The sequence below is a fragment of the Thunnus albacares genome, chromosome 13 (assembly GCF_914725855.1).
Source record: "Thunnus albacares chromosome 13, fThuAlb1.1, whole genome shotgun sequence".
Lineage (NCBI taxonomy): Eukaryota > Metazoa > Chordata > Actinopteri > Scombriformes > Scombridae > Thunnus > Thunnus albacares.
In genome coordinates, this window is record NC_058118.1 from 5,749,631 (window position 1) to 5,762,682 (window position 13,052).

General features: G+C 40.6%; 1 protein-coding gene across 9 annotated transcripts in view; it reads right to left on the reverse strand.

The window, feature by feature from the left end:
* auts2a (activator of transcription and developmental regulator AUTS2 a) overlaps positions 1-13,052 on the reverse strand; it is a 479,781-nt gene that overhangs the window by 450,994 nt on the left and 15,735 nt on the right. For all 9 annotated transcript variants that reach the window (XM_044369937.1, XM_044369938.1, XM_044369953.1 and 6 more), the window contains one exon: positions 8,928-9,079. The gene's annotated coding sequence lies outside the window, so the exon portion shown is untranslated. The remainder of the gene's footprint in view (positions 1-8,927; positions 9,080-13,052) is intronic.

Below are 13,052 nucleotides of genomic sequence, written 5' to 3' on the forward strand. Positions count from 1 at the left end.
TGTGCAGATGGCTGAGAGAGGGAGAGAGCTCATTTGGCAAGACTGATCTTCTCTTGCACCCATCTGGCAAGCGCTGGTGTTCCCTTTGAACTGAACCCTGGGAAAGATCAGTGGCACTTCTTTAGGAAAAGCTTTAGAAGACCCTCTTTGCATGAGCAAATGCTAATGCTTCACTGTACTTAAGACTTATGAGCAGAGGGGGACCTATCGCCACACAAGAAGAGAGCCAATTAAGGCGTATCCCCGAGAGTGGTGGGGCTAGAAACGGCAGGGTGCAGGGCTGTCATGCTCGGTTGAGGCTTTAGGACCGTGGTTTGGCATGCGTTGTGACAGCAACACTGGGAGACCGACTGAGTGGAGAGACAGGAGAGAAATGGAGAATACTTAGACACTGGACTCATAGTTAGTGAGTCACTGGTAAAGAACCTCCTGGTTAGTCCAGTAAAATAACTGTACAGACACTGAAAGAATGCAATAACAGATAAGTGTGGGTCTCACAGAAAGAACATCTTGAAAGAAAAAGGCTGAGTTAGCAGCTGTACAAAGCGGGTGACTGCTTTAAGGACCCAGAACCTCAAGGTTCAGGTTCACTGTATGTCAGTTGATTCAGGGAATTTTTTAATTGCAAATTTGTTGGAGAATTTGTCTTGTAGATTACCATAAACAAAATGACACACAGAAAACCTGGGGCATAGTGTAGGAGTACTGGTTGGTTTCTGGGTGTCTGGGTAAATAATGTTGCTTAATGGGAATTACATACACAATGCACAGAGGGTGGGAGGACTGTGTCTGGGGTCAATAAGGCCCCAAGAGCTCATTTCTGGCCTGGCTGGGCCCCTCTAACAGTTTAATCTGGCCATGATGAAGACAAACATGTGTGGGGTATCTCTGCTTATTAAATTGGAAAGGTGATGATGCACCCGAGCAGACTATGCGTAATCCCAAAGATTATTCGTAGGCAAACATCACCACCCTGTGGCCAAGAACATGATCCTGCAAAGACTGGTTGGCTTGCATTGCATCCCTGTATTAACAAAACAATATTACTGTTTAAGATCACACAGAACATGAGATCATTTCATAAATCCTGCTGTAAGGCTAAAGCAGCTGCTGCATATAACGGTAATCCTAATGTGCTCTAAAACATAGTTTATGTGTGTGGAGCTGTGTGTGTGTGAGAGAGAGAGAGAGAAAGAGAGAGAGAAAGAGAGAGAGAGAGAAGGGGGGTGAGGAAGTTAGGGTCAACTGAGGCCTAACTTTAAATTGATGAGACCCTTCGGTGCTTTCCCATCAGCTGAGAGACGTCTGCAGCTATGAATCAGTGCCATCGACACGTCCATTTGACAGGAAATGAGACGTAGCTTAATGACAGTTTGGCAGCGTTTAATGGCTGGAGACACACTGCTAAAAGATGGTTTAAATGATGACTCATTTTATGCGTCTGAAAAGTGCTCATCTGCTGCGTAAGTGGAATGTGTTTAACAACGCTAATACATTCCTGTGATCTGGGAGATGAATTCAACTATTGATTTTTTTCCCCCCCTCACCTCCCTCACTTTAATCACAGACTGGGCCACCAGAAAGCACCCAGACACTCTGAGCAGCACCTCTCATTCATCCAGACACTGGTTTCTATATTGATTCAATGCATGCTTTGGATTAGCCAACTCATTAGTTAACAGTATTAGAGATTTTCAGCTATTTGGAATATTACATGGTTGCATGAGGACTTAATTGTGAGCCTAGTGTCTTTGAGGGAACAGGAGATTGAAAGAAATGGTTTGATAAGAGTTTTTTTTAAAAAAATCTCCTCCATCTCTCTCCTTAGATCACATTCTGTTTCTTTTCTCAGCTCTTTCATGTCTTTACTCATTTCATACCGTAGCAATTTTGCACAGAATTTGGGCTCTGACCTTTGAATTATATTTAGCTCTTTGTATAATGCTGTTGATGTATGAACTAAAGCTTAAACCACTGTATTACTGAAAGAAAAAGGACGCCTTCTTCAAATAGAAAAAAAGTCTTGCATTTCAGCTTGAAATGTTGAGTATTTAAAACTGAAATGATTTGTAAATCTGTTGCCAGTTGAATAAGAGGTAATGAATTTTCCTATAAACTGCTACGGCCATCTTGGGATTGGTTTAATTATACCACATTCTCTTTGTGATCCATCGGGGAGGGCGAACTATATCTCTCTCATCTAATTATAATTCCACGTGAAGCCTTTAAATGTACCAAAACTAAAAGCTCTGATCTGCTAAAATGATTCCTTTAGGAGAACGAAAAATCTGAGGTGACGTGAAGAATAATTTCCCTGTCATGCTCATACTGAAAAGAATATGTAGATTACTGCAGCTAAAAACCTCACAACAGTGGTGATTATCATATATTTGCTTATCATGACTATAGGCCCATGACACCTCTTCAAAATGTTACATTTTGTCATATATCAAAGAAAACAGATGTGTTTATTGGTTTTTCAATAAAAAAATGAATGAAAACATTACACAGTGCATTGTCATATCTATCTTTTTAGCCATGCTAGCTAGCACCGTGGCTTCATGAATGGCAATGGCAGTCTCCCTTCAGTAGGCCCACCACTTTGGTCCATGAAATTCAGTGCAGACATTCATGGTTCCTAAATGATGTATCCTAATGACCTTGATGTTCCCTTGAGTTTTCTTCTTGAGTTTTGGGTGAAATATCTCAACAATACTCGATGGACTGTCATGAGATTTTCACAGAGCTGCTAGCATGACTCTTATAACTTATAACTCTAACATTTCAATTTGCACCATGGCGGGAAAATATGTGTAAATTCACGTTTTACAAAAAACCTTTTAGTCTTGTTCTCACTGAAAGTCCTAAAAAGCTAACATTTCTTCATCAAGTAACAGCACCACTGATATATTACAGCAGCTTAGATAGTGAGATACGGCAAAAGGAGTTAAGAAAAATCAAAACAAGCACCCTCACTGGTACGTATACAGTAATACTGTATCCTGTCACTGAAGCTTAATTCCATTCTGCCGTCTAACACAGCCACAAAAGTGTTTCAATGCCGAACACCCCTCCAACAGACCATTCATCAAAAGGACAAAGTGCTCTTTGATTAAAACTGCTGTGAGCAATGCATTACAGCTGATAAATGGCCTCCCACTTATCCCTCTGCACCAGCACTATGATAAAGCTCCATCCTCACACCATGCCTAATAGGAGCCATTGTCACCTTATAGAGACCCAATTTAACAAGTAACATCCAGTGTAAATTGAATGATGATGTCTTTCTTTTTTTTAACACTGTTTTTTATTGTGCTTTTAACAGTTGGAACTTGTAAAACTTGATGATGTCTTCCAATCACACTAGTCTCTGCGATACTCACTGTAGCATGATCTGCTGTTTTGGTATGGGATTTGTTGCCTATAGGAAATAGTTTTGAGAGGTGAACTCTGACCTTTGGGTAGCTGTAGACAAGCATGGATTCCCCCCCCCCTCCCCCGATGAGTCACTGATACAAAGACAAAACCATGCAGTGGATGGATTTTTCTTCCTGTGTATTGACAGACCCTCTCGTCCGAGCAATTTGACATTTGCAGATTTGCTGACAGAGGTGAAGGACGCCGGTGGAGAGCTGACAGCTGGAGGTTGATTGTCGATGAGCTGTTCATCGCTACAACCCCTCCATCACCACAATCTCAAAATATATATAACACACGCACACCTCCAGCCACAGAACCTGCCCATCACTCTGTCACTTCTCACCGTGAAGCACTCTCAGAAACACTAAATCAACACATCTCCCAATCACAACCTCTAGAAACAACAAAACCTCTGTTCTCTGTTGAAGGACCCATAACACACAGGATGACCGACAAACACAACATTTAAAGTGGATAAATCAGTGAGAGGAGTTCTTAAAAGCAGTGCTGGTGCAACACCTTTGGCTCTGCAACAGCTGGTCAATTGCCAATCTGGGACCAATGTGCTTTAAAGTTCAACTGGACTTTAGCTGATCTAATTTTGTGAGGTGGTGAAAAGGTGATGTTGACTGTAGATTTGACTGAGGCGATTTTGCTGCCTCTGGGGGACGGAGAGGTTTGAAAAAGGAATGCTAATCAATAGCGCATAAGAACCTCTGTGCTGAAACTTCTATCAAAAACCCCGGGGCCCCAAAGGTGAGTGAGCTAAACTTCAACTATGAACTTGCTGTTATGAATACAAGTGGAGTCAAAGTTCCCAAAACACATAAATGAGGGGCTTTTAACCTCGTATATCCAGTTCATAAGACATACTGATAAAATGATCTATTTATTAAGACTTGGTTTCAATGTCAAAATATCATGTCATGGGTGTTTCAGAGATTAATCTAAAAGCAAGAAATCTATAGTCATGCATTTCTGATGCAGTTTAGATCCTACAAAATATCTCCCACATGAGTAGAAAACATCTCATAGCCCTGGAATCTAGATGGTCCATTAATATTGCAATGAAAATGCATAAAGTTTTTTTTCCCACTCTACTCTTAGACATCTTGGAAATATCTGCAGGATATTGATAAGATGGTCCAACTCTTTAAACACTATATACTTCCATTGCATTTAGAATGAGTGTGTGGGGTCCATAAAAGTGAAAAATTCCCTTCTCTGGAATAGAAAATGAGACCAGTCCATTACTAGTACATTACCAAATTCAAAACAATGTTAACGCCTGTGTTGTACTGAATGCTTTTACTATTCTGGACGTGTTTATACCATCAGTAGATCAGGACAGGCTCGTTTTCCATCTCTTTTCCACTCAATTAGCTCCTTAAGTGACATGGCGGGAGCTGTTAGATAGACAAATAAATGTCAAATGTAGAATTAAACAGAATCTCAGCAACGCACATTTAAAAAGGTCAAGTTAAACTATTATAAATAAAAGCTAAAACAAAACATCACTGTCCAGACACACACAGAACCAAATATTTCCCTCATACAAACACAAAGCACATTTGTTCTGTCCACAAAAAGGGTGCAAATCTTGAATCCTCTAAAGGACAAGACCAATTTCTGAAACAGGCAGTGAAAAGAGTGAGAGTAAATATCTCTCTCTGATCTCAGTGAGCGGGGCCTCAGGTGAAGACAGCTGTCACCCTGATCTACAGCCCCCGGCAACCTCGGTAATGTAGGCCAAATTGCCTGAGTCGCTGGAAATGATGCAGTCATTGTAGAGGAAATTGGAAATCAATTCTTGTCATCACTGAACATAACTCCTTTTTTTTTTTTTAGCAGAGCCAGGGCTCAAACGTATTTGAGTAGCCTACGGCAGCTCCGACAAAGATACCACTATGTAGGGGAGAAAAATGGAAATGGACAGGAGCAAGATAAAGAAATGAGAAAAGATGCAGCTGGAGGGATGACAAGGCAAGGCTGGTAATTTAAACCCAAATTTCAACATGCATCACAGGTGAATGTATACACCGTATATTATGAATTTTATTGTAACAAAAGTAAGAAATGTTTATGATAACTTGTGATAGCTATAAAATTGTACATCCTGCATAAACCAACATTGGACACCTGGATATTAATTTTGTAAATATAGAAACAAAAACAACAGGATTCCTCTGCTGTTGAGCAATTCTGTCCTCAGGGTAAAGAGTGTTCATTTAACAGGTTTCTCACCAGTAATTCTCATGTAATGAGTTTTCTTAACAGATCTGCAGATTGCTATAGCGAGACCTCTCTAGGTTTGGTTTCCTGGAGCTCTGCATTGTTTACAACTTGGTTTATTTCTTCAATGAGACCTTCAGTGTCCCAGACAGTTAAAGGAAATAATGGTGCGTTACTGAATAGTAAATAAGGGAGAGAAGCTCTTTTGTGAACACCACAAGATATATTGCATGTAACTCATGTAGGTTATAGCATGAGGCATGACACAGTACAGTACTTCTGCATGCTGCGCGCTTCATAACGCCGATCCCAAGGGCGCCTGGGCTCAATAAGAAGCAATCAGCAACAGCGGCACGCCCTCCCCGGCTCTCCTCCATCTTCCCACAAGGCACTGCTCCGAGTCAGCACCCATCCATTATGCATCAAAACCCTGCGCTACAAATCTCCTCAAATAGAACAGTGTCAGGCGTGATAAAGAACAATCGACCGAGGGGAGGGAATCAAAGCACAAAAATTCCCAGGATGAAAAATATTTCACTTCACTTCAATATTTCACACACAGCTCTCTGACTTTTCTTTGTTTGTGTTGTTATTCGAGTTGTATGTTCATGTCTCTCGTGGGATGCTTGCTGAGGCGCAAGTCATCCGTCATCCTAATTGGTTGTGTTTAGAGAGCAACTGTTGTGTTTGATAGAGAAGCTATTCCACTCCTTCTGGTCAAAACAAAGCCGCGGTTCTGCTATCAAAGATGGATAGCTATGTAAATGGAAGTAGCCACAGATGTGATTATCTCAGGCTTGTCTGTTCATCTGAAAGTTTTTAGCCTCAGTGTGTTCAGCTGTTGTAATCTAGCATCCTTCATCCTCATAGGCCTGGAGCACACTCAGACTCAGCTGGGTGGAAGCCAACAGCCGTTGCGTCTGGTTTTAATGGGATTACATTAGTTAAGATGTTACTGGGTATATTAAGACTCAAGAAAAACTCACAGGGTGGCTGCCAATTTCGGAGCAAACAGTTCCAGTCTCTTTTCATCAAGATGAAAAGGTTAATAATTACCTCAAATGTCATTTTGAGAAAAATCTTGTCCCTGAAAGCATATCGCCTGATGTGATGAAACAAAACCACAGACCACAGAAGAGAAACACATACAGGAAATGTTGGAAACCTAACTCCACAAAAGTGGATTCAAAGAAGTAGAGAGAGCCAACAGGTAGGTAATAAACAGAACGAGAGCACACAGTGGTTTGTACCACAACTAAAAGTTAGATGCCACACAAATCTAATGCTAGCTCACTCGAGCCTGCAAGGAAGAAAACAAAGTTAAAGCAATATATACAGTAATTTGTTCACAGAGAAGTCTTTTTAGGGGAATAAATCTGTTTAAATATAGGTTTTGGGAAACAATTGGAAAACAGACCTATAGGGGAGTGTAAGATATAATTAAATTTGGGGAAATCAAGGAACTAGGACTTGCTAAACCCAGAACAACAAATAAAAACATCAATAAGTCCAGAAAAGTAGTTAAATTGGTTATAATCATCAGTTAATTAACTAAATTGACAATTTTTAATGGCATACAAAGTAAGTTGAGTGACATTCCTGAATTGTTTTCAAGTACTTTTAGGTAGATTGTACTTATCAGGGTTTATAGTGAAGGACAAAGCCAGCCCCTGGTGATATATTGGACATCAGGGAACTGTGGGAAATCCATCTTTGTCAATCTACTACTTCACAAGGTAACAGTATTGCTCATAACGGCCCATTTTTCACTCCATCTAATCTCCTCACATCTCCCATTTCCTCCCACCCTCTCCTGTCAGATGGACATTTAATGGCACTGACCAACCATTATTCATATTAACGTGTATTATCTGAGAAATCACATCACTTTTTACAACCTGACGCTGATGCTCAATTGGCCATTAATATTTTAGATTCACACAGGTTTTTGGAAAAGTTTCATAAAAAGTTTGGCAACTAACTTACATTGACTTACAAATCAGACCTGTGTGAATCTGAGACTGTCCTTCAGCATTTTTATAACTTCTTACAGCATTCACAGCCTGTCTCCTACCAATCAATGTTGGTTTCTCACTTGCTCACATGGACCATTAGAAAGCATTGACAGATAGCTTATTTTGTCATTTATTTTGGAGGACTTGTTGGTGAATTCAGTTTGAGGGATTGACATCAAAAGCTGACATTTAGATAAACAAGACTAGGAATCTACTAGCCTCTCTCTTAAGCTATACTTAGCAGTGCTTAAATGCTAATATCACTATTCAGTATTCCCATAATGAAGATGTTTAGCAGATAATATTAAGCATGTTTGCCATCTTTGTTTAACATGTTAGCATGCTAACATTTGTCAATTAGCAGTAAACACAAACAACAGCTGGCAATTTATCCAAGTATTGGACAAACTGAAATTTTGCAGTGATAATGATGCAAGAAGGAAAGTTAAGGGATCACCAGAGTCATTCATTATTATTCATTCATTACACTTAAAACCATGATGTCAACCTTATGGTGGCACTGGAGAAAAAGTCAAGGGATCACCAAACTAACTAGGATTCATTATAGGGACCATGCATGTCTTTCATGGCAAACCAAACAGTTGTTTAGATATTTCAGTTTGGACAAAAGTGGTAGACCAACCAACTGACACACTAACATTACTATACCTAGAGCTATGCCACTTACTGAAGCTGTGCTAGAAATATCTTGACATGATATCATTGTCTGCAATTAGCCTTTTATCTAAGGAATAAAAATTAACAAGTATCGCAGGAGTAGCCAATGAAAAATTGGATTCAAACATACATATGAAAATAAATGAGTCTCTGTCACTTAACAATGTCACATAGGTCTTTTTTTTAAAATTGATTATTGATTTTAAGTCTTAAAATGTATTTGTGACTGGCTACTTCAATTCTTCATTGTGTCAGTGACATGTAGAGAAAAGCAATAGTGGCCCTCATTAGAGTGCCACACACATGCAGACAGAACATCTGGAAACCCACAGCAGCTCAGCTGGCTGAGTGTGGCAGCTGTGTATGAAAATGCACATATAAAACAGAGAGAGAGGGTTAAGATTCCCAAGTCTCTAGGATCAAGCCTGCACGCTGCCTCCCACCCATCATCTCTCTCTCTCTCACACACACACACACACACACACACACACACACACACACACACACACACACACACACACACACACACACACACACACACACACACACACACACACACACACACACCACTGTGGATGCTACCTTCCTGGGCCGTCCTCCATCTGCTTGGCCTTCACCGTGGCTGCAGCCAGGAACTGTAGCAGCATATGTCAGTGTTTGAATTGGAGAGCTGAGCTGAGCTCTCTGGGTCAGCCTTTCATCTGGTCCTTTGATGGGCCTCGCTGTCTCTGCAGCTGAGGATGAGAAGGTGGATAGCTTACATTTTTCCTTGCATGCACTTTACATACAAAAATTGAATTGTATTATCACTGAGCCTCATATTTTGTCTTTTTTTTAAGCAGATGAAATACATGATTCCAGTTCTCTCCATTGTACTTGACTCAGGAATTCTCTCGTAATATAAGACAGTTGCTGAACCTACTTCAGTTCAAAATGTCTCCACTATCAAAACTTTGATCCATAAGGGATCTTGAAAACTAATAGCCATGAAACTTGTTGTTGATATTCCTGATCCCCAGAGGATGAGCCCTATTGATTTTAGTTAACCCCTTTGTGTAGTAATGCAGTAAATACATGAACTCGTGGCTCCTCTCAAGTTCCATATGCACATTTACATGGCACAGAAACCCGTCGCCTGGGTAACAAATCACTGCTACACAGCTACCATGATAATATAATCTGTTGAAGCACTGCTGACACAGCATTTAAAACAGGACCAGTATGCAAATAAATGTTTGTTAAGGTCACATTAGTCATGTTATAATGTGTTCCTCAGGTATAAAAATATGAACAAAATGACTGTGGATGAAGGGAATCAGGAGAAAGGCAGTACCGCGACATCTGTGTCAAAATAGCAATTACACGCTGGCCTGATTCATAACTATATATGAAGAGCAGGGAGACCGTGAACACTGTCTCACTGCGCCAAGGTCCCTGAATTCAATTAGTGACACACACACACACACACACACACACACACAGGAAGTTCAGTTAAATCAGTGATAAGGTTTCCACCTGATTGAGCTGTCAGTACCTTGAGAGCTGTGTGTGTGTGTGTGTGTGTGTGTGTGTAGCACACTGTCAGTATCTCTAGAGCTACTCGACCACACACTGAGCTTTCATTCAAACCTCATCTGGACTGACAGTCAAGCCTCATGCAGCTGGGACTGCCAAACTGTCCTGTGTTTCCTATAGCTGCATTCCAGTAGAGTTCCAGTTTCAATGCAGAGGAAAAGAAAAGAAAAAAAAAAAAAAAAAAATCAACAAACATCTGAAAGTGCTCTTCAGCAGGGTACTCAAGTCCAATCCCAGAACCTGCCTTCATAGACAAACGTATTTCAGGTGCATTTCTTTTAAGTCCATGAGTTGTGAGCTCTCCACAAGGATGTGTGCATTCAACCCTATTATTTATCCTCTACACAAATATGTGTCGCAGCAGGTGTGAAAATAGAACCATTTTAAAGTATGCAGATGACTCTTGACTATTATTGTTAGTCGGCTTCAGGACAATGAGACCAGCCACCGCCTGGTCATCATTGATTTTGTCAAGTGGTGTGAGGAGTCCTGTCTTCAATTAAAACATATCTAAACCAAACACATGATAATTGATATTAGAGGACAGGCCCATGCCCAGTGGAATGTGTCCAATCTTACAGATATCTTTGTCATGGACTGTTCATGTTTTGGGGGTTTTTGGTGTTGCTCTGTGTGTGTTTCGAATGTGCTCTGGGTTACAAATTGTTTGTGATAACTGCATTTGACATTTGTGTTTCTTTGTGTAGTGCTTGAGCTTGGTATTGTTTTTTCTGTTAGACTAGGGTTGTTTTCTTTAGTTTTATCTCAGCCTTGCTTTGGTTTTATTCTTGACAGTTTGTAACCTTGTGTTTCTCATGTGTTGCTATAGTCCTGCTCAGGCTGTTTTCCCCTGCACACCTGTTCAGCGTTCAGTCTTGTTAGCCTTGCCCTGTTTGTTGCGTGCCACACCCATGTTGTCTTCATTGTTAATCAATCCTTGTGTTCTCCTCTTTTTCGAATGCCTGCCGCACTCCAGCTGTGTCTCGCTCTGTGATGAGTTCCTTGTGTATTTATACCTGTCTGTTCTTTGAGTTCTTGGTCAATTCGTGGTAAACATATCCCAGCGTTTGCAGCTGTTATTTTTTGCTCCTCATGTTTCAAGTCAGCCAGTCTCTGTTTTTGTCTTCGTCTGCCAGTAACCAGTCTGGCAAATAAACAATTATTTTCTTCAGTTCCTGTCGCCAGCTTGTTGTCTCTGCATTTGGGTCCACTTGCCTTCATAACTGTGACAGTCTTGGGACAATTATTAACTCAAAACTGAACTTTTCAGCAAATTGTGAAGCCGTGTGCAAAAAGGGGCACCAACATTTGCTTTGTTTGAGGAAACTGTCCTATTTCTACATTAACAAAACCATGATGAGCTTATTCTATTTTGCTTTTATGTAATCAATTTTATATTTTACTTTGGTGTTATGGTTTGGAAACCTATCTTTTAAAGAACAGAAACTCTCTGAATCAAACTGTTAAATGGTCGAATAGGCTGATCGGTGAATCACAGCTTAACCCAGCCTCCCTGTACATCACAGTTACAGCAGAGAACCAGCTTGATTTTAAAGGACGATTCACACCTGCAGCGCAGTGAATTTCAGCTTCTTCCTTCTGGATGGAGGTTTATAGTCCCATGGTGTAGAACAAAGTGGTATAAAAACAGCTTTGTTCCAGCAGCCAATACTCAGATGAACAAAACATAGCAACACTGCACAGATGCTATAGAAGCAATGTTTATTTATTTATTTTTACCTGCATTTAAATGTATTTATTCTAGTGGTTATTTATTTTGGTGGCTTTCATTTATTATTTTTTCCTTTAAGTCCTGATTATTGGAGCCATGAGCACATTTTTGTCTATAGTCTGTTGTTTGTAAAATGTGTGTCAAGATGAATGTCCTGTTTACTGCAAACCAAATTTACCTACAGGTACAAATAAAGTAACCTGAACCTGAACAAGAGCTCTCTCACAGACATCCTGAGCTCTTGATGAACACTTTCCACAATCCCGCAGACCTCGCTTGAGGGAATAACCCATGATTGATACGGTAATGTTTAAAACGGTTGGTAATGACATTGGGAGCCTTGATGCACCTTCAAGTGATTTTCAGGTGCAGCATGTTAAGATGCTGAGGAGTGGAGAGTATCCAGTTTCATGGGCATAAGATTGTGGCAGGGGCCTCCAGCACACACTGCAGCTGAGTGGGAGGTGGTTGTGATGAAGGTCAGCGCCTCAAAGTCTGAGGTCAAGGTATTCAGCAGGAAAAAAATGGCACGATGTCTGCAATCACGCATCAGGAATGTTCAAAAAATCTAGGGCTGTAGTCAACCAAAGAAAATGCTGGTCGACTGAAATTGTACATAATCTTCAATTAATCGATTAGTCGCGGGGTGGCGGGGGCGGTTGACTGTAACGGCATAGAGTGCACAGTGAACTCAGCAGCCACACATCTGTTCTCTATTCCTGTTTAGCGTTGTCAGGTTACGCTAACCCATTCTTGCTAACTTTGGAGCTAACCCCTTTCACTTTTCCAGCACTTGGGGAAACAGATGTGACTTTTTAGCATTTATTAACTGACACACTGTAGTCTGTACATTTACTGCCAGACTGGCAACTTACTGGTAACCTTTTCCTCTGCTCCGCTCGCATCCACCGTCACTTTCCTGCTGCTCGCTCTTTCCCACCCGCTACGCAAACATACTACGCAATGCTATGCCTATTCCTTAACGGAGATACGCTACAGTTTTGGGTACAGTTAGACTTAGCAGTCTCCATTAGGTTGGGTGAGTTCAAAGTTCTGAAAACAATGGGGGGTGTTTTGAATACATTTTATTGTTAGCCTGTCCATCCCACTGCAGGAAATAATGGATTAATCCTGAAGGCTACTGATGTAGCACTTACCTCCTTATGAAAGTAAAAAGGCAATTATTTGACCAATGAGAATTTGGTCGGTCGAGAGCATATCAACCAATCAATCAACCAGGAGACAACAACCCTACAAAAATCTGATTGTGTCATTGGAAGATTTGTAAATGTAGCAGTCTAACAGACATAAAACACTTATGTTTGGGAGTAGCTACAGTAGTAATGATTAGGATAACACCATTATTTAATGTACAGACAGAATTGATTTATTAGAAAGCT